A 23,747-nucleotide genomic window follows, 5' to 3' on the forward strand; every position below is an offset into this window, starting at 1 on the left:
AATTATTTCAAACACGCATTCTTATTTCGTCAATCATAAAACCGGCTAATGGCTAATAGAAACAGCAGTCAAACTTCGTAAATCAGTATAGAAGGATATCCCTTCTCTGTCGTAAGAGAAAATCGCAAATAATTTTGTAGGTCCTGGTAAACATCAGTTTTTCTCTAATTTAAAACGAATTTAGTTACCTTACAAGCTAGAGTTTGACTAACAAAATACTCTTTTGAAATCATAGAGTGATCACTCAAAAGAAGTGTCTTAAACGCAGAAAACACACATACACACATCTCCACCAAAGTTTCTGTTTTTCAATTTTGCCCAACACCATTATAAATGGGTAAGAATATGTACAACTGATAAAAGTCCATTGTCGTGTGTACAGTTTTAACAAAAATATTTTTGTTGTTGTTTTTAAAATCAAACGAATGCTAATAATTCATAATTTCGGTTTCAAAACGTCATCAACTCGTCTTAATGTTCTGTAATTAATAAAACACACCGACAGCCGATGAAATATCGTAGAAATTATATGAAGTCGATTGTTATTACTCACGTGCTGATAAAATTCGACTATATAAAGTAAAACTACCGTAATACTTGTACTTTTATGGCAACAATGGTAATACATTTACGTTACCGAATGAAATATCAGATATCATGATAGACAGTTTGGTAAAAAAGTTTAACCGAAACGACATTCACATTCCAGGTAAATATATTCGTTATTTCAACCAACTTTTCGCCGTTGCGACTTCCTCGTGATTAATTTACACGACGTATAAATGTGTACATCTGTCCAGTTTGCACAACTGAAAGACACTATAACAAACACTTATGTAGAATAATCAAAGTGTTACAGATAAAAAGATATTTTTTAAAAATAAATACATTCTAGTTGATCATAAGTCAAACAATGTAAAAATAAAGTGTATAATATTTTTTTCCGTTTTGTTATCCAAAAACCCTTTAAAACAGCGTTGTTGGACGTATATCTGCTACAGGATATTTCTTTATTAGGGCAACATTATGTAACATTAATAAACAACCTTTATTTGTGATCTAATTGCTTTCTTTTCAGTTACCACTTTGTTATTTGTTGTTGTTTTTTGTATGGGTATATCATGTTTAACACCCTTTCTTTTACATTTAACAACTACAACATATAACACGTTGATTCAGACGTTTGAGAACCGCGTTAGAAACATTAATATCTTATGATGCCCTAAATAATATAAGTATTTTATTCTTTATTTAAAAGTGTGTCTTAAAATCCCCTCAGTGGCATAACGGTTTACCTTGAGATTTATATACTGCAAAAATCCGCGTTTCGATACCCGTGGTGGAAAGAACACAGACAGCACTTTGTGCAGCTTTGAGCTTAATAACAAACAACAGCGCCTTTAAATATATATATATATATATAACTGAGCGTGCGTTTCAAGCTTACATGGTAATTTAAAATTATAACAAGGTCAACAAGGGTCACTTAACTGGTACTTAAATTTTATATAAAATATTGTATGTTTTTTCTGTCGAATTTCAAATTGTTTAGTCGATTTTTGCTTATTTGTAGAATGTTAAAATTAACCCATTATGATAAGTAAAACGGAACAGAAACAAGTATGTTATTATTTACCAAATAGAAAGTCGTCTACACTCACTTAAGCATATATTACTTTAGAAAAATTATGAATTGTTGTAGGTTAAAACTGAACTTACACTGTAATAATATTCTATACATTTATTACTTTTAATTTGTACTATTTGTACAGAAACGTAACATTAGTCAGTTAAAAAAAAAAACTTTCTAAAGAAATCGTAAAATTCTCCCAAATAAAGGTGGAACTGTTACAATAGTTTAAAATAACAAATTATCCCAAACAAAGGTGGTACTGTTAGAACAGTTTAAAATAACAGTTTCATTGCGCTAACTGGGTTACTGAATTTCCTTCCTATCAAGCAAACAGACTCGTTATAATTTCCTTTTGAGACTTTATGCTTATATTCTAAGATTATAATCTGTCATTAGTTTATAAATACTGATTTTTAACTGTTAAAGCATGTGTGAAAACATGACTGGCGACGTTAATAAAGGGGGCGCTAAATGAAAATCTAACAAACTGTTAACGCACGTTATTCTCTAAGTTGAAATCCGAAAACATTTAATTTAAATCTAGAATACTATGCATTTGTAAAGGTACCTTGGATTAAGAAATAGTTTTCTTAAAAACTACTTTTCACAGGGGGTTTGTCCCCCAGTGTCCGAAATAGCTCAACGTGTAGCTTTGCGCTCAGCTATAAGCGAACCCAACATGGGAGAAAGAAACTTCGACAGTGTCACAATGAGACAAGTTTTATTCGGGAAAGTATGGATGTGTTATAGAATGTTTCAAACATCTTCATAAGAAGATGTACGACGCGCTTTTCGTCATTCTTAAGCCAACGCTAGTCTCAGGATTTACAACGCTAAAATCAGGGGTTCGATTCCCCTCGGTGGGCTCAGCAGATAGCCCGATGTGGCTTTGTTATAAGAAAACACACAAACACACTCGTCATTCTTAATCAACGTTTATAGCTACTGCAAACGCCTGGGCCCGGCATGGCACGTAAGGCGTGCGACTCGTAATCCGAGGGTCGCGGGTTCGCGCCCGCGTCGCGCCAAACATGCTCGCCCTCCCAGCCGTGGGGGCGTTATAATGTGACGGTCAATTCCACTATTCGTTGGTAAAAGAGTAGCCCAAGAGTTGGCGGTGGGTTGTGATGACTAGCTGCCTTCCCTCTAGTCTTACACTGTTAAATTAGGGACGGCTAGCACAGATAGCCCCCGAGTAGCTTTGTGCGAAATTCCAAAACAACAGCAAACGCCGTCTGTTATGGACATCAGTCATTTGTTCTCGCAATATCGTATACGTGCACTGAACGCGTATTTTATTTAGCTCACCCATCTCGTACTGGTGAAAGAGAGAGAAAAAAAACAACGCTTTAATTTGCGAATAATAAAAAGGCTACTTAAAGATGAAGTATACTGTGGCTTGGAAATACACTGCACCATTCATGTCCTCAAAATTTTCTGAATAGAATCTATGGTTTGCAATGTACTTGTGTAGAATTTAGTTTCTCTGACACAATTATTTTAAACACGTAATAAAGTATGTATGTATTTTTGTTGTTGCTGTTTTTGAATAATCGCCCTCTATGTATAGAATTTTGTCTTTAGTTCGAAATTTTCCTGTGTCTGTTCGTCCGACTTCATCATACAACACTAATGCCAATTCCTTCTGTACGCACAAAGGAAATACGAATAGCTCATGCAATAAACATTTTAATAGAGAAATTTATTGTAATAATTAAATAATTAACTCCGCGTAAAGGTCGTTAGGGGCGCTCAATTCGCAATCTGAGGGTCGAAGGTTCGAATCCCCGTCCAGCTAAACATTTTCTCCTTCTCAGCAGTGGGGTGTTATACAGTTATAGCTAATCTCACTGTTTGTTGGTAAAAAGAGTAGCTCAAGAGTTGGCGGTGGGTGGTGATGATTAAGCTACCTTCCCTTTAATTTTACACTGGTAGATTCGGGACGGTTAATACAAACAGTCCTCGTGTAGTTTTGCGCGAAGTTCAAACAACTCAGCTCAGTAAACAGTATTATTTTAATACATTTTTCCGTATTACATTTTTTGTTCATACTATGTTCATTTCATTCGTTGTTCCTCGCGTTACCCGTAAATTTATCTGTGGTGACGAATCTCGTCGTAATGAAGGTATTAATAGAAAGAAGAAGAAAAAACAAAAAAGAAGTGAACGTCAGATATCGCTAGTCCTGGTATGTGGGTTTAAACTTAGATAATATAAAATACTTAATTAAAACTAATAAAATAAGCTACAACTGGTGTCAAAAAATAGTTATTTAAAGCTCTTTCTGTGGTAGGGCATAGTAATAAGTCTATTCATCGATCGATCGGTCTTCCTGTTATATTTATATATGTCTTTCTGTTTATCTATCTATATGAGAAATTGCATATAATGGTAGGAAGAGAGTTTATGTGTTGGAGCAGTATTTCATTCTAGTAACATTATAACGCGCGAAATCCTGTGAGTAAACTACGCTTTTATAACGTGATACATGATTGAGATTTGCACTTAAATTACATCATCATAAAGTCATGAAAATGCATATCATATCCTCTTCGAGGCTAAACTTTCATCCTCAACTTGCAAATATACCATTTCTGTCAACTTTTCCTGAATGAGTAAATTCTCTCTTCGTTTTATATAGATCTTTTTATCGAAGGAAAGCGAGATGGAAAGGAAAAGTGAGGGCACATCTGAGGCAAAGGCTTGTATATTTTCCGTATAATGACGCATTTCCACTTGTTATTTTCGTTTAACTTCCATTAGCAGTAGTGATTAAAAATGTATTTTAAAAAAAACTCAAAGTCATTTAACCCTAATAACTTTTTCTTGTAAAAATAATAATAAATTAATAAATTTGAGATACGCTCTGCACGTTTTTTACGACTCTGGGATTGCTATTAATGTATACTTTCGGAACATCAATTTCACTGGATACGCAATACAACAAGTGTATTTGTGTGTGTATTTGTGCTGTATTTTGCTACGATTATGTTATCTAAAGCATGATTAGAAAAAAAAAACGAAGTAAAATCCAATAGCTCTGAAATTATTCCACTTTATAACTTTAGTATTATGATAATTATATCTCTAGTGCTCTTTTTTTGTTGTTTTTGAAATTCGCGCAAAGCTACACGAAGGCTATCTGCGCTAGCCGTCCCTAATTTATCAGTGTAAGACTAGAGGGAAGGCAACTAGTCATCACCACCCACTGCCAACTGTTGGGCTATTTTTTTTAACAAAGAATAGTGGGACTGACTGTCACATTATAACGCCCCCACGGCTGAAAGGGCAAGCATGTTTGGTGCGACCGGGATTCAAACCCGCGACCCTTAGATTACGAGTCGAGCGCCTTAACCACCCAGCCATACCGAGCCTACTTGTTAACTAACGAGTTATCTTTTTTTTTTTTGGAAAGGACAATATCTTCGAACCCGCGACCCTCGGATTACGAGTCGAGTACCTTAACCACCGGGCCATGCCGGGCCCTTCATCGCTGATATCACAACATTCGTGATTTGATTTGTAAGTGAGACGAAATGATTTTATTAACATTTGTTACATGTAAACATGCTTCATTTTTATGTTTCTAAGCATCATCGGCTGTTTTGAAACTTAGTACCCAAAAGATAGGACCCGGCATGGCCAGGTGGTTAAGACTCTCCACTCGTAATACGAGGGTTGAGGGTTCGAATCCCCCATCACATCAACCATGATCACCATTTCAGCCGTGGGGGCGTTATAATGTGACGGTCAATCTCACTATTTGTTGGTAAAAGAGTAGCCCAAGATTTTGGCGGTGGGTTGTAATGACTAGCTGTCTCTCTTCTAGTCTTACAGTGCTCAATTAGTAACGGCAAGCGCAGATAGCCCTGGTGTAGCTTTGCGCGAAATTAAAAAAACAACAACAAGCAAACAAGTCAAAAGATAAGGTGATTTTGCCGATTACATTCATCATGTTTAAGATATTTCGCTTACTTTTATGATAAACTCACCGTAGCTTAACGTTTTAATACAACAGTTAATTAAATGTATGTCGTTTTTGTATCTAAAGTAATGATATGAGGGTACTTTTTGAAGCGGTTGCACTGTACTTGGTTATTTACAACAACACCAAGGAGCTGAATGCGCCGATACGGTTTTAGTTTGTATTCTGTGCTGTTGGATGAGGTTATATAAGCGGTATTATAAGAAACGTCCATATTTCAAGTCCGTAATGTGTCTCGCCACATTTCCCATGCATGTGAAAAAAAAGGTATATTGTAATAATTACTTTTAAATTGATAAAATAGCTCATTATTTTATGTGCTATGTTCAAATCAAAACAATATTCATTGTGTTCAAAACTTCGTTACGTGAATATATAATAAAGTGCATTTTTAAATACCCCGAATATTTTGTCTTTTTTTGACCAAAACTGGCGACCGTTGTTTCCATTAACAGCAAAAAAATTGGATTTCTTTTCCGATTTATATTAATAAATATAAGATACTATAAAGCATTATAATACTTTTCCTCTAGCCTCCGGACTAGACCAGTTTCTTAATACATAAAAAACACGCCGGGTTTTATTATTTTCTCGAGAGATATATGTCTTCTAGGTCCAAACGATTTTTCATAGCAGCTCAATATACGAAGAGTACGTAAAAAAAAATTCTTATCGCAGCGCTCCCACGCGAGCACAAGTGTCAGCTTGTTGGCGACTAAATGATTTGTTACAAACAGGCGAGTTCCACTAGCTGTGCATTTCTTTCCCTTTTTGCTGAAGGTTTACCGTTATATCTGAACGTCTACATATATTAAATCGTCCAAAAAAAACAACTTTATTTTTGCGTTTTATAAGTTTCCCAATTAGAACTTAAGTTTTCGGTTTTATTCAGCTTTTTAATTATTTATTGTAAATATGTCAAAGTCCAACGTATCGCTGACATAACAACAAAATATAATAAAAAACTTTATTGACAAAATTTATAAGTACACAGAATGCATACAATCTACGATAAACAATAACTCACAAATCACTCCAAAGACGGCGTTGTTTGAGTCTGAATTTATACATCAATATATTTTTTTTTTATTTTGGCACAGACGGTACGTGATATTGGTCATGATTCATGAGGCGTCTGTTTTTATGAAATATCCCAGTTTATTCTGATTTTTTTTCTTATGCAAGTAAACCATATTAGGTTTTATTTCTGAGATACTAGACTTTAAGTCACATATTTTAATATGATTTTAAAATATATATACGTGTCTTAATTTTCGAAACACTGACAGTATGTGGTATATATACAAAAAATGGAAAACATATTAAACCAGCCAATTCTCAAAACCCAAATTTGGTTGTAGCTTTGGTAACTACTACTTGAAGGTGAATCATGGATCAACCGAACATTACATTGGAGTGACTGATTGTTACGGCAAACAAAATGGAGATACCCATAGTTAGGAACAAAGAATGAAATAATTTGTCTCATATAATCTTATACATGTTTCTATGATAGTGACAGATCTCCCAGCCTTATGAATAGGTAAAGTGCGAGTCGTAATATGAAAGTGATAAATGTGGAGTTACATGTATTAATATTTCTATAGGCTTATGTGTCAGTCTTCCAAGCTCTATTATATCTCCAACGGAGTGTAACAGTATGAAACATGTTCATTTGCTGTAAACTGAATTGAATATATATATTATTTTTAATGTAAATACTGATATTTCTTTGTTCTAGCAAAGCCATACAAGAACTATCTGAGGTAGCAGTCCCTAACTGTGAGCTACGAAACTAAATAGAAAGCATTTAGCCAACACCACAAACTGCCATCTTTTCGGCTGTGCATCTAAAATCGAAAGGCGGGGTTTGAACATCACACTTATAACGCATTAAAGGCTACAAAGCAAGGAACACCAATTTTTTTTTTTTTTTTAAGTAACGGGACGCGAACGAACGAACTTCAGATCCATAATCTGGCAAGTGAATATTGAATTGTCCCCATCCATAAATACTGATATTATTTTTCAGTGTGCAGAAAATATTAGCAATAAGCTGCAAATGTTTTGTAGAAAAACTGATTAAACTGGAACAGTTTACAGCAGTTACGAGATCAATGAAACGAACGTGTAAGTTTTGAAACCATTAGGGAAAATAAGGATCGTTAGAAACACGGTTAAAAAATATCTAAATTATCTATGTAGTTCTGAAGACGTCAGCGTGAATATACAGTATGTTTTTCATTACCCTAGCATGAACATACACACTCTTCTTTGTAGGGCTACCAGTAATAGCCAGTACGTAACATATAGACAAGCGTTACATGTCTGTTTAATATATAACATTTCAATTTAAACAAGTAATTCAATAGCGCTATTCATGTCAGCGTGAAAACAAAATTCGTCTAACAAGAAGCAGTCTTGGTGAACTGAGTTTGTATTAATTACTCAGTACTCCAGTTGTAACATAAAAGTAAAGATTTTGCAAGATGTTAAACACTTCCACGTTCTGTATTTATTATTTAATGCGCAGTAAAAATACAAAATGTATACGCGTATTGAAGAAATAACAGAAGGAACTGAGAACGAAAACACCTGTTAGTGGACTTAATCCACTGTAGCACCATATACCTGTTAGTGGACTTAATCCACTGCAGCATCAAACACCTGTTAGTGGATGTAATCCACTGTAGCACCAAACACCTGTTAGTGGATTTAATCCACTGTAGCACCAAACACCTGTTAGTGGATTTAATCCACTGTAGCACCAAACACCTGTTAGTGGACTTAATTTACTGTAGCACCAAACACCTGTTAGTGGACTTAATCCACTGTAGCACCAAACACCTGTTAGTGGACTTAATCCACTGTAGCACCAAACACCTGTTAGTGGACTTAATCCACTGTAGCACCAAACATCTGTTAGTGGACTTAATCTACTGTAGCACCAATGTTGTCTCATTCAAGTTTCACATTAACCATGTCTTGAGATTTATAATCCATTCGAGAAGCATCTCAAACTTTATATTAATAGTACCTAAAGATTATGACCCATTTTGATGAAGTTTTAAACTATGTATTAACAATTACCTTAAGATTATAATTTATTTTGGTAACGTTTCAAACTTTATATTAACAATATATTAAGATCATGACCCATTTTGATGAAGTTTTAAACTATGTATTAACAATTACCTTAAGATTATGACTTATTTTGGTAACGTTTCAAACTTTATATTAACAATATATTAAGATCATGACCCATTTTGATGAAGTTTTAAACTATGTATTAATAATTACCTTAAGATTATGACTTATTTTGGTAACGTTTCAAACTTTATATTAACAATATATTAAGATCATGACCCATTTTAATGAAGTTTTAAACTATGTATTAATAATTACCTTAAGATTATGACTTATTTTGGTAACGTTTCAAACTTTATATTAACAATATATTAAGATCATGACCCATTTTGATGAAGTTTTAAACTATGTATTAATAATTACCTTAAGATTATGACTTATTTTGGTAACGTTTAAACCTTTATAATACCGTGTTTCTCCGAAAATAAGACCTAGTGTGATTTTTGGGGATAGTTTTAATATAAGCCCTACCCTTAAAATAAGCCCTAGTTAAGAGTGGCAGGAAGAGGAAAGAAATAAAAAAAATAATTTATTAATTAGTTTAATAGTTAGTTAATTAGTTTGTTTAAGTATTAATCAGTTAGTTTAATAGTTTAATAATAGTTTATTTTAAATGGTTAGTTTAATAGTTTTACTTTGTAACTTCATTTTTTTAATATATCAAAATAAGACATCCCCCGAAAATAAGCCCTAGTGTCATATTTTGGAGTGAAAATTAATATAAGCCCTGTCTTATTTTCGGAGAAACACGGTAACAATACCTTAAGATTATGACCCATTTTGGTAATGTTTCAAACTTTATATTAACAATATATTAAGATCATGACCCAATTTGATGAAGTGTTAAACTATGTATTAATAATTACCTTAAGATTGTGATTTATTTTGGTAACGTTTAAACCTTTATAATAACAATACCTTAAGATTATGACCCATTTTGGTAACGTTTCAAACTTTATATTAACAATACTTTAAGATTATAATCCGTTTCGATAACGTTTCATACTTTACAAGAATAACAACTTTACCTATAAATGACCAAATCATTTAAGTGTTTTTTTGCTCGTGATGATCCCTCGTGTTTCGATCGTTGTTAACTATATCTGAGTCGGTGGTCGTCGTTGAGATCCGGTTTGGTTTGACTGGTAGTAATTCCTTCAACTGTAGCTAAAATAAATTTGCATTTGTTACAAAGACACTTATTTTGTACAGCAATCATTATTCAATTCAAAAACGTATCTTTTTTCCTCTTACGTAGAGCTAAGTCATTTTATCTTAAAATACCTGACAAACATAAATAAATATTTGTGACCTCAGAGTATAATTAATTTTAAAACATAATCAAGCGAGAATGAGTTAACAAAATTTCTTGTTCTAAGTTACTAATTATACTGGGCCCGACATGATCAGGTGGTTAAGGCATTCGACTCGTAATTTGAGGGTCGCGGATTCGAATCCCCGTCACATCAAACATGCTGGCCCTTTCAGCCGTGGGGGTGTTATAATGTTACGGTCAATTCTACTATTCGTTGGGAAAAGAGTAGCCCAAGAGTTGGCGGTGGGTGGTGATGACCAGCTGCCTTCCCATTGGTCTAACACTGCTAAATTAGGGACGGCTAGCGCAGATAGTCCTCATGTAGCTTTGCGCGAAATTTAAAACAAATTAATTATATTGAAGTTACGATAAACCTGTATAAATGTCAGTGACACACAAAGGGCCTGAGTGAAGTGTAACTGATTTCAGCTTAGGTCAGCAGATAAAAAGAAATACTTTTTAGTCCAGAAAAACGCCCGTCAGCAGTAGATCACAAAAGCAGGTTGACCCACAGTCCTTCATGGGTCCAGCTTTCGTCCAGTCGAAAGATGAGAGAGAAACTCTCTAACTTGTCATTAACTTATCCACTTCTAAAACTCCTTCAAGTTATAAGTACTAAGTTATATATTAATTTTCACGTATATTATACATATATTTTCTCGAAGAATTTGGTTTTATTTAGTAGACAGAATAGCTCAGATGGTCTTTAATATTATGTTATGGTTATCCATCTTGCGTGCTTAGTATCTTGGAGGGATATTTAATTTAATGAAGAGACGACCAAAAAGTTGCAGAGAAATAATGTAAACATGACGGAAACGAATGAAACTTACGATATTGTTAAACGACACTGTATTCTATAAATGCATCACGAAATTAAATGGCATATCCTGCTTGAGTGACACATGAAAAGAATCAATGTTATTTACCTAATTTTAGGTGTTCTCCTTTTGTGTCCAATGATCGTTCGTATCACACATTTTCTTCAGCTACATTGAAAAAAATTACTTTTTTTTAGTAACTGAGATTTCGGTTTAACACATAATAATTTTAGGTCAGAACTTCCATAGAATAGATTCTTCTCTTTATTTGTCTTCTGAACGTACGACTTTCCAGTGGCATAACGGTATGTCAATGAATTTACAACGCTAGAAACCGAGTTTCGATACCCGTTGTGAGCAGAGCACAAATAGCCCAATATTTAGTTTTATGTTTAAACTCCAACTGAACGTAGAGTATGAATCTAAATAAATATAATAGTACTGTCCATTGTATATCTACAAATAGTACAATATAATAAATAAATATAATAGTACTGTCTATTGTATATCTACAAATAGTACAATATAATAAATAAATATAATAGTGCTGTCTATTGTATATCTACAAATAGTACAATATAATAAATAAATATAATAGTACTGTCTATTGTATATCTACAAATATTATAATATAATAAATAAATATAATAGTACTGTCCATTGTATATCTACAAATAGTACAATATAATAAATAAATATAATAGTACTGTCTATTGTATATCTACAAATAATATAATATAATAAATAAATATAATAGTACTGTCTATTGTATATCTACAAATTGCTTCGCTAGTTTTGGATCTTCGCCAAATTTGGTGTTAAAGTTCATTAGGCCCATGCAAAGGTAAACACAGGATTTTAGTTTTTTATTTTGGGGTTTTTATGGAGGTGTTTGCGTTTTTTAGTTCTCATCCCGAAAATGGATCTTCACCAAAGTTGATTTGAAGGTTCATTGAGTGTTGTGTTTTTTTAATTGTTATAGACGTTGGTTTTTTTACGTTTACGTATAACAGAAACAACTTTTCATGTCTTAAGATAACTTTTCACTTATTATCAATTGTTTTTTTTTATTTCGCACAAAGCTACTCGAGGGCTATCTGTGCTAGCCGTCCCTAATTTAGCAGTGTAAGACTAGAGGGAAGGCAGCTAGTCATCACCACCCACCGCCAACTCTTGGGCTACTCTTTCACCAACGAATAGTGGGATTGACCGTCACTTTATAACGCCCCCCACGGCTGAAAGGGCAAGCATGTTTGGCGTGAAGGGGATGCGAACCAGCAACCCTCAGATTACGAGTCGCACGCCTCAACACGCTTGACCATGTCGGGCCTCTTATTATCAATTTACATAACTTCTATCCAGGTGACGGATACGCCAGTTAGTAAATCATATTATATTAAGAACTTCCTTCCTTATGTTTTACTCAAAACTGTTGTTGTTAAAACAACAGATCTCTTCTAACAATCATTATCACATACAACAAATAATAAAAATGGTGTAAATAGGTTCTCATTATGTTTACTTTTTTATTAAATTGTAAATGCAACAATATCCACCACCTTTCGATTTATCTGACAGCTAGTTTTGTGTATAAAATAATTAGGATTTTTTTTTACATTTATTTGTCATCCGATGTGGTTTTAACTGTAACAATGTTTAAGATTTATCATTTAAGATGTTACCATAAGACAGTTTTATACGCAACAATATCTTGGCTGTCACACTTTAACTATTATTATTTTCATAGGAAACAATATTCTGATCTCGTAGTTTGACAAATTAACTATTATTATTTTCACACAAAACAATATTTTGATTGTCTTACTTTGACATGCTAACAATTATTATTTTCACACATAACAATATTTTGATTGCCTTACTTCAACATCAAAACTGCAGTTTTTTTTGTTTAACAAAGTTTTAGTTATGTCGTTTTTGTCATGACAGTTAGGCATAGATTTAAAAGAAATAACTTTAGTTAGTGAAATGTGTAGCAATGTTTTGGTGTGCGTTATTTCTTGCAGGATTTCATTTGGTAGTTTTATGTATAACAGTAGGTTCAAAGTGTTTCATTTTAGTCTCGCAATCTTCTTTTGTGTAATGTATTATGATGTGTAAATATTTTCCCATTCGCATAATAGCTACAATTATCACTATATGTAATATAATAGCTACAATTATTACTATATGTAACACAATAGCTACAATTATTACTATATGTAATATAATAGCTACAATTATTACTATATGTAACACAATAGCTACAATTATTACTATATGTAACATAATAGCTACAATTATTACTATATGTAACATAATAGCTACAATTATCACTATATGTAATATAATAGCTACAATTATCACTATATGTAATATAATAGCTACAATTATTACTATATGTAACACAATAGCTACAATTATTACTATATGTAACACAATAGCTACAATTATCACTATATGTAATATAATAGCTACAATTATTACTATATGTAACACAATAGCTACAATTATTACTATATGTAATATAATAGCTACAATTATTACTATATGTAACACAATAGCTACAATTATTACTATATGTAACATAATAGCTACAATTATTACTATATGTTACATAATAGCTACAATTATCACTATATGTAATATAATAGCTACAATTATTACTATATGTAACACAATAGCTACAATTATTACTATATGTAACATAATAGCTACAATTATTACTATATGTAACACAATAGCTACAATTATTACTATATGTAACATAATAGCGACAATTATTACTATATGTAACACAATAGCTACAATTATCACTATATGTAATATAATAGCTACAATTATTACTATATGTAACACAATAGCTACAATTATTACTATATATAAGATAATAGCTACAATTATTAATACATGTAACATAATAGCTACAATGATTACTATATGTAACATAATAGCTACAATTATTACTATATGTAACACAATAGCTACAATTATTAATATAGGTAACATCTCTCCTGATGTTTCGATAATCTAAACAGTGTTGTGAATACAATTTTTCTTTAAAAATTGCTTTAATCGGTGTTACGTGTAACAATAAATGGAATACTTTCAAATTTTAAAATTTGCTGTGCGAAGTCAGTATATGTAGAGTCCTTTTCCTTGCTGTATTAACTACAGTTCGCATAGCTATGCAACAAGGCATATTAGATTTTAACACTGTAAATATAAGTAGTATCACGTTTAATAAATTATAATGTTAATCTCTTTAACATGATAACTTTAGACTGCATTTGCCTCAATCTTTGTTTCAATATAAAACCGTTAATAACATATACAATGTGCGAGTTTCTTACAATACAATATGCTAGGAAGGTCGAAACGTTGTCCTCTCCTTATCAGTAAAAGTGTTAATACCCATATCAGCCGTTCTGAGATATATTTTTATTTCAAGCGGGTTTCTCGTCATCAAGAAGGACAGTTAGATATCTGTGCTTTGCTCGGGTATCGAAATCCGCTTTCTAGCGTTGTAAGTCCATAGACTGTGAAACTGGAAGGGGATTATGTATAGACAATTTGCCTGTTATGAACAATTCGTTTTATTCTTCTAAAAATAGTCTATATATATATATACACACACACAGAGAGAGAGAGAGACGCATACACATATATACAGAGAAAATACGTGTCTGTATATGTATACCCGTACAATACGCGCACACACACTTGTATATATGCATACTTTTCCGTAAAAGACTCATGCTTCCTGTTACGTCTTAGCTAAGCAATGCTAGGATTTACGAATAATTAAAGCGAAGGGTTGTGACGCACGCTAACGCTAAGGACAAATGGGTTCGCGATCCGAGCATGCATTGTATCCTACATTGTTCAGGAGAACCACTGACGAAGAACGAAAGGCAGTGAGGAAAGCATCGTCCGTGTTTGTCCACTTTTATGTTGTTGTTTTTGGACAACTTTCTTTAAACACATGCACACGTTTGTGAGCAACAGTATTGCCTATCTTATAATGTTTTAACATATCCAGTAAAAGGAAAGAAGTCAAATTACCAACGAACATGAAGGTGTAGATTGACATAGTTAAGTACATATATTTAATTTTTATATCACCGGAACTTGCTTACTTTATGCGGTGAAACACTGAGGTCTCACGAAGTCAAGGAAATAAAAGGAATTGCTAAGTCTATAAGATAGTGTGTGTGATTTCATGGGTGCGTGCCATTTGTTCTAGGCTTAACGTCTGATAATGATAGGTATTTTGGTTGGACTGCTGACGCCACAATGCCTGTTTAAATATGCAGAGAAACAACATGCTTATTACAAATGTTGTAAATCAGAACGCATGGTTTTTGTTCGAACTGTTCGTGACAGAAAGCACAGTTTTATACGTCTCGGGTTTATACTTTTCTTTCAAATTCTTTGAAGGTGGCGCAGGCGTATAATTGCAAAGCAAACCTGCATTTCAAAAGTTAGACCACCCTAGACAGTTGTCTCAGCAGCGTCGGTTCTCCGACTCGCCTCATATCGTTGAGTTTCTCTTTTAGATATTCAAGAACAAACAAACAAAAACCACCAGGAGTCCGTATGTTATACTGGCATTTAGGATGCACCATACCACGCATGATCATGTTTCACAATAAATAGAACTTTAAATCCATCTTATGAGCATTCTATAGAAATTATAAATGTCAAATGTTTCTAATTTGCGAAGTTAAAAGCATTACCTTCGTTTGACCAAGAGACTTTTTCTAAAACAAATCATTTGAAATGGACCTGTGAAAGCTACAATGTGGAAAACAAAGATATTCCCTTAGAAATACTTATAAGAGTGTAATTAATTAATTACACTTAAGGTGATTACTTTGCATTGTAGTTTAGTATATATATTTTGAACTAACTTTAAAGGAGTGTGTTTTTTGTGTGTGTTTTTCTTATAGCAAAGCCACATCGGGCTATCTGCTCAGCCCACCGAGGGGAATCGAACCCCTGATTTTAGCGTTGTAAATCCGGAGACATACCGCTGCACTAGCGGAGGGTCAACTTTAAAGGGCCCGGCGTGGCCAGGTGATTAAGACACTCGACTCGTATTCCGAAGTTGTCATCACTCATCGCCAGCTCTTGGGCTACTCTTTTACCAAACAATAGTGGGATTGATCTTCACATTATAACGCCCCACGGCTGAAGGGGGGGAGAATATTTGATGAGAACGGGATTGGAAACGGCGGCCCTCAGATTGCGAGTCATATGTCTCAAATACTTCGCCATGACATGGCCAGTTTGATAACTTATTGTCATTTTGTAATACAGAGCTGGCTTTATTGACTACTGTCGCAAACAATAACATCACTTTCAATACGCCCCGGCATGGCCATATGGTTAGGGCACTCAACTTGTAACCTGAGGATTACAGGTTCGAATCCCCGTCACACCAAAAATGCTCGCCGTGGGGTCGTTATAAGTGATGGTCGATCCCACTATACGTTGGTAAAAGAGTAGCCCAAGAGTTGGCGGGGGTTGGTGATGACTAACTACCTTCCCTCGAGTCTTATACATCCAAGTTAAGGATGGCTAGTGCAGATACTCCTTGTGTAGCTTTGCGCAATAGTTCAAAACAAACAAACAAACAAAACACTTTTGATCAGAAATTGTAAATAATATGAAAGAATCTTGGTCAGTATAAAAGAGAACAACAAAAGGGGGGGCGAGAAAGAGGTGCGAGATGGTTAAAATTAAATAAGTATAAAGATTATTCTGCCGTTTGTTTATTTAACATCGAAATAACCGATATTACTTTGGAAGAGGAAAATCTTTTATATTTCAAGTATCTGGAACACCGAAGGAAAAATTCATATAAATTTTTAATCCGAATCTGAAGAAGTTGTTTATGGTTGTTTGTCCGTGTTCAGTTGGTCCAATTCTAAACAAGTTGTTAATGGTTGTTTGTCCGTGTTTAGTTGGTCCAAATTTGAAGAATTTGTTTATGCTTTTTTGTCCGTGTTTAGTTGGTCCGAATCTAAACAAATTATTTATGGTTTTTTGTCTGTGTTCAGTTGGTCCGAATTTGAAAAAAATGTTTATGGTTTTATGTCCGTGTTCAGTTGGTTCGAATCTAAACAAGTTGTTTATGGTTGTTTGTCCGTGTTCAGTTGGTCACTTTTTTTTTCTTCTCAGCACTTAGACGTTAGAGTTTCTTCTCGTGACAAAAAAAGCCTTTACTGTAAACCCTCTGCAGTTCCAATTTGTTATGGACTTATGGAGATAGTTGTCTCTTCTATGTATGCTTCTTTGGTAAGGATAGTGTGGCGGATAAGATTTATAATACCATTACTAAAGCACTGTTTTGCTCTTTCGTTCAGCAGACCGTATCTTATCTTATAGTGTTCAATACTTTAGTTCGTGCGTTTCTATATCTGAATGGAAGAATGCTAATTTAATATGCGTTTACAATGTCGAACATGAGGAAAAAGAAAACGGTTCAGTGAAGAAAGAAAAAAACAAATTAACAGGGGCGCTCTATTTCAATACATGAAGCACAAATAGTAGAATGTTAACCCTTTGTTCTCACAATGTTTTCTCTTTTAAAATTGTAAATTTGGTAAAATAAAACACATAATGGTGTTGCGTTTTTGTAACAAAGCCATATCGGGCTAACTGCTGAGCCTACCGGGGGGAAAATCGAACCCCTGATTTTAGCGTTGTAAATTGGTAGACTTACCACTGTACTAGCGAGGGCACATTATAGTACTGAAAGCTGATTAAACCGTAAGAAATTACACATACCAAATCTTGGTACAAGTCTTTTAGAATAAACACACAGAAAATAGCTCAGTACAGTAATTTATCGACTAATACTTGAATAATTTGTGAGAATTTTTTCAGAGTTCATGTGTGTAAATAATAATAGTTAATTTGTCAAACTACGAGATCAGAATATTGTTCCCTATAAAAATAATAATAGTTAAAGTGTGACAGTCAAGATATTGTTACGTATAAAACTGTCTTATGGTAACATCTTAAATGATAAACCTCAAACATTGTTACAGTTAAAACTACATCGGATGACATATAAAAGTAAAGAAAAAAATCCTAATTATTTTATACACAAAACTAGCTATCAGGTAAATCGAAAGGTGGTGGATATTGTTGCATTTACAACTTGAACTTTGTCGAAATACATTGTTTTCGTATAGGACTCGTCCTCGGAAGATTTTACTTTATAAATAGAGATTTTTAAAAGCTATGTTCAATAAATCACTCAGTAATGAGTGTATTAGGAACAAATTCTCCTGTTTTAAAATAGCTCCTTGTTTACTGTAAGGCTATTCTGTTTATATGGTCATACTATAGTAGAAATAGATTAACAAACGTAACTTTGGATATTAATGAATAAAAATTCCGTTACAAATAAAATTAGTAAATTACTTTTTGTAAATAAAACGTCATATCATTGTTCTTCATTGTTCTTTATTACAATGAAATCACTTTCATTTTTTTTATTCGAAACTATAAACGAAATGTTGGCATAGTACAAAACGTGTTCACTTTATATGATTTAGTAAGAGACGACTCTACTTAAAAATTTTTTATTAAAGTTATGTGTCGCCTTACTTATGATAAAAATCGTGTGCTGTCTAAGTTATGATAATGGACTGCGAAATATGTGTTCAGAATAATTAACTCACCGAGCATGTCTATCATCACACACTTAACAAATGGTCAAAGAAAACCGTGTCAGTGCGATTACAATCCTTCAAATCTCGAATTCATTTGTTTTATATAATATTAAAATGCACATAAACAACTCTTTTAAACAAATCCCCTCACAACAGAACCTGCGGGGAGTCGGCAACAACAGGTAATTTTTAACTTTTAAATGAAATCGGAGATAATTAATTCAAAAAAAGGGTTTTTAGGTTTTTACTTCGTTTCATAGGTGAACTTATCACTGTTTCTACGTATACCAGTATTGTAATTAGTTTCTGTCCGTTTCCCAGCGTTCACGATTTGTCATCGTCGGCAGACATCGGGAGTCGACATCTACTCGAACATAATATATTTGTACTTAAGTCTTCGAATGGTTCTATTACGACTCGTCAGTTGAGTGGAAACTTTTGCTCGTTTATTTTGTTTTAAGTCGGTGATGTGTTTAACACCCCGTGAAAACAGTTTCTCCCCACTTGAATAGATATTAAACTATCAGGCTGTGGCTGTTAAGGACACATTTATTGTCTTGTTACTATTCTATAACTGTTAGAGAACTTTTCAAGTTATCCTACCTACAAGGTTAGGGTTTTGTTTTGGATACTTGTCCACGGTGTCATAAATCTAAAGACGACCTGAGCTAACCCAACTAATATTAGCATTCTTCTATAAAACATGTAAAAAATTAAGCCTCTAGAAATGTAATAAAAATAAGCAAATGCCTGCATAGTGTTCCACTGAAAATAAATTACTGAGTGAAGTTACTTTAAACCATCATTAACGTGACTTAGCCTTCCAGTGTTACAGTGGTACGTCTGCGATCTTACAAAACTAGAAACTGGGTTTCGATACCCGTGGTGGGCAGAACAGAGACAGCCCACTATGTACTTATCTCAAAAAACAATTTGAAGTTTCTATATGTGTTTCCTGTTTTTTATTTCTCGTAACTTGAAAACTTTGGGACAGCTGTAAGTCTTCGGATTTACAATGCTAAAATCAGGGGTTCGATTCCCCACGGTGAACACAGCAGATAGCCAGACGTGGCTTTGATATAAGAAAACACACACATACTCAATAAATTTAGAAAACTCAGTTATTCAATATCTTTTCGGGCTCCGGCATGGCCAAGTAGTTAATGCACTCGACTCATAATCTGAGGGTCGCGGGTTCAATTCCCCATAACTTCAAACAAACACGCTCGCCCTTTCAGGCGTGGGAACATTATAATGTTTCAGTCAATCTCGTTATTCGTTGGTAAAAGAGCATCCCAAAAGTTGGCGATGGGTGGTGATGACTAGTTGCCTTCCTTTTAGTCTTACACTGCTAAATTTGCGCGAAAATCAAAACAAACCAAACCCTAATAAATACCTCTTCGAAAATAATCTGACCTTCCTTGGGAAATAAAACATCAATACCCACACAAGAGCGAACCTTTTCCTAAAGTTAGCAGTTGGAACATAAACTAAAAAGACGTGTTTATTTGTTGTTGTTTTTAAGTATTTGTTCAGCCAGTTGATTTCAGTTATATTTAAGTATTTTATAAATAATTTAGCATTGTTGATAGAGAGCATTTTGAAAACGATTTGCAAATTTCACTGTCTTAAACAATTACCATGTAAGATTTAAAATTTCGGGAACAGAGTATTAAATGTATAATTTATATTAATTTATGTTCAATTTGGCATTGAACAAAAAACAACTTTGATTTCTAATTAATTTATGTTATTTTCTTTATTAATGTCTGCAGATTTATAACGCTAAAATCAGGGGGTTCGATTCCCTCGGTGGACTCATCAGATAGCTCGATGTGGCTTTGTTATAAGAAAACACACACACACACGTTATTAATGTAGATTTTGTGACACCCCAATCCCAATGGATCTTCACTAGTTTCTTAACAGAAGCGTATTTTCCCAAAAAACTAACTACAGCATACACCCAACAAATTAAACTGGATTTAAATAATATAACTGTCAGTGTATTCTTGATGTTAACAAAGGTGAACTATAAGTATATTCTCTAACTTTTTTGCAATAATAACCTTTGTTTAAACTGTATTATTTATGCTTTGCCAATTATTTGTTCTAAAATACAGAGTATAAGTTAAACAAAAGCATCACTTGAAAACACTAGAGTTGTTTTTCCATATCTGTAAATAATAACTTATAAAAACCCAACCATAACAAGTCTTTCAAGTTTTTTTTTAACTGACATAAAGAATGAATGTTTCAGAATATTTTATTCTAATAATTTCAGTTTAGTAGAATATTATTAGAATGACCAAGAAAATAGACTCCCCTTACTTGCCTGTATATCCGGTCATTTCTTTATTTTTTAAAAAGTTACGTCTTTTTTACAGGTCCCACCCCCATTTTCTTTCTCTCTATCCATCTCTTATAGTTTTAAGCTTCTTTCCATGTAATACGGATTATGAAAATTAGAGATAACGTTTGAAATAATAACCCTTTGTACACGTTTATTAAGTCATAATTCGTTTTATCTTTCGGTGCATATGTGTTTCTTTTTAAAAACTATAAATTGTATACTAACTGTTTATCATGTCTTAGAAAATAAAAATAAATCATTTCCCATAAAGCAACAGTGCTTGAACACTTAATATTGTTGTTTCAAGTATCTCGCAGCAGGTTATTAATATTTAATATTGTTGTTTTAAGTATCTCGCAGCAGGTTATTAATATTTAATATTGTTGTTTTAATTATCTCGCAGCAGGTTATTAATATTTGTAGCAGATCGTTAGTATTTAATATTATTGTTTCAAGTATCTCGCAGCAGGTTATTAATATTTAATATTGTTGTTTTAAGTATCTCGCAGCAGGTTATTAATATTTAATATTGTTGTTTTAATTATCTCGCAGCAGGTTATTAATATTTAATATTGTTGTTTCAAGTATCTCGCAGCAGGTTATTAATATTTAATATTGTTGTTTTAAGTATCTCGCAGCAGGTTATTAATATTTAATATTGTTGTTTTAATTATCTCGCAGCAGGTTATTAATATTTAATATTGTTGTTTCAAATATCTCGCAGCAGGTTATTAATATTTAATATTGTTGTTTCTAGCATCTCGTAGCAGATCGTTAGTATTTAATATTATTGTTTCAAGTATCTCGCAGCAGGTTATTAATATTTAATATTGTTGTTCTAGCATCTCGTAGCAGATCGTTAATATTTAATATTGTTGTTTCAAGTCTCTCGCAGCAGGTTATTAATATTTAATATTGTTTTTCTAGCATCTCGTAGCAGATCGTTAATATTTAATACAACAGAGCGTAAACAATGATCATTGTTGCTTCAACGGCGATGATGTCGCTTTATTTCAATTAGACCAATGACATGGATGATAATAAAATAGGTCCAGCATGGCTAGGTGGTTAAGGCGCTCGAATTGTAATCTGAGAGTCGCGAGTTCGAACCCCGTCACACCAAACATGCTCGCCCTTTAGGCCGTGAAAGAATTGTAATGTAACGGTCAATCCCACTATTCGTTGGTAAACGAGAAGCCCAACAGTTGGCGGTGAGTAGTGATGACTAGCTGCCTCCCGTCTTGTCTTACACTGCTAAATTAGGGACGGCTAGTGCAGATAGCCTAGCGTAGCTTTGCTCGAAATCCAAAAACAAACAAACCAAGAATCGTTCGAATTATTAATTTTCCATGCTATAATACCAACCTTGAAACTCTTACATCCATAGAACCATTCCAACTCAATGGAACAGGTTAAACAAATCTTTTCTAATTACGACTCTTATTTTATTTTTTTAAAGCATGCACGATGGTCAAGCATTTTTTTGTGGCAGTAGGAAATAAACTAAGACAATTTATTCGAAATTCGGCCAAACAGTAAGTAATGCAACCAAAAAACAACCAAACAAAAAAAAACATTACTTTTACTATCTGACTTAAATTTTATTAAAACACTTTCGATTCTTGGATTATATTTTTGATGAGGAATTATTGTGTTGAAAGTAAAGTAAGATAAATTAGTAAAACAATAACTTGGACAATTTATAACTGAATTAGCATCTCAGTTGCTTTGAAACTCCCTCTCTCAACCTCCAAGGTTCAGCGGTAGATTTCAAAACACTGAAAACTGGTTTCGATACCCGTGTTTAGTACTGAACTTATAACCCATTGTATAGCTTTGTGCATAACAAGAAGCCCCCTAGTGGCACAGCGGCATGTCTGCGGGCTTACAATGCTAGAATCTAGGTTTCGATACCCGGTAAGCACATAAAGCTCATTGTGTTGTTCTGTGCTTATTTCCAAATTTCAAACAACCATAAAAACAAAGAAAACCTTGGGGAACAACTCATTCTAACTATAAGTGGAAGAAAATATATGTCACTACCAGGCAGGGTGCCTCTTATGTTAACAATAATGAAATGAAAGCCGATATGTCTATTGTTTTTATATCTTGTTTTTACTTACAGAATGGATATATTGTGATATATATTGTAATACTTCGATACAAATAAGCTTGTACTAGTGTTGTGATAACGACTGGTTTGACTCATACGTATAACATAAACACAACTTGGCTGAAATTATTTTCATATTCCACGGTAATTCATAAATACTGATATAATTAAAACTCGTTTTTTTGTTTTTGATATATATATATAAAGTCACGGACTAAACAATCTCAGTGAAAATTCTAAATCTTTTCTTTTCCAAATCTTTGATTTGGAAAAGAAAAGATTTAGTTGAGAATTTGTACGTACATAACTGAACCATTTTGACAGCAACAAATATATACCAAGAATATGATGTAACAGCCAGATGTAAACGAAATCTCACGCGACTAATGCCTTTCGTTCCTTTGTTGTCATTGGTTGGTTCTGGTTTTGTTTTTTTTGCTACTGATATCATTTATAAAATTCACAATATTTCGTGACGCAGCAGTTTTTTTGAGCCAACGAATTTGAATCTCAGTACTTAATGTTTCACGATTTTCTTCCTGTATTTAGCTATGACATCATTTTCAGTTTAGTTCATCGAGTTTAAATCAAGGTCTTTTGAGTCGAAACCAAATCCAAGATTTAATTCTGGTTAGGCTTTGTCTTCTACAGAAACCGAATCCAAGATTTAATTCTGGTTAGGCTTTGTCTTCTAC

The 23,747-nt window shown here is 33.3% G+C and overlaps 1 long non-coding RNA gene across 2 annotated transcripts in view; it reads right to left on the reverse strand.

Moving 5' to 3' along the window:
• LOC143239002 (uncharacterized) overlaps positions 1-23,747 on the reverse strand; it is a 45,870-nt gene that overhangs the window by 7,848 nt on the left and 14,275 nt on the right. For both annotated transcript variants that reach the window (XR_013020904.1, XR_013020903.1), the window contains exon 2: positions 9,794-9,932. This is a non-coding gene — a long non-coding RNA (uncharacterized LOC143239002). The remainder of the gene's footprint in view (positions 1-9,793; positions 9,933-23,747) is intronic.

Source organism: Tachypleus tridentatus, chromosome 2 (genome assembly GCF_004210375.1).
Source record: "Tachypleus tridentatus isolate NWPU-2018 chromosome 2, ASM421037v1, whole genome shotgun sequence".
Taxonomy (NCBI): Eukaryota; Metazoa; Arthropoda; class Merostomata; order Xiphosura; family Limulidae; genus Tachypleus; species Tachypleus tridentatus.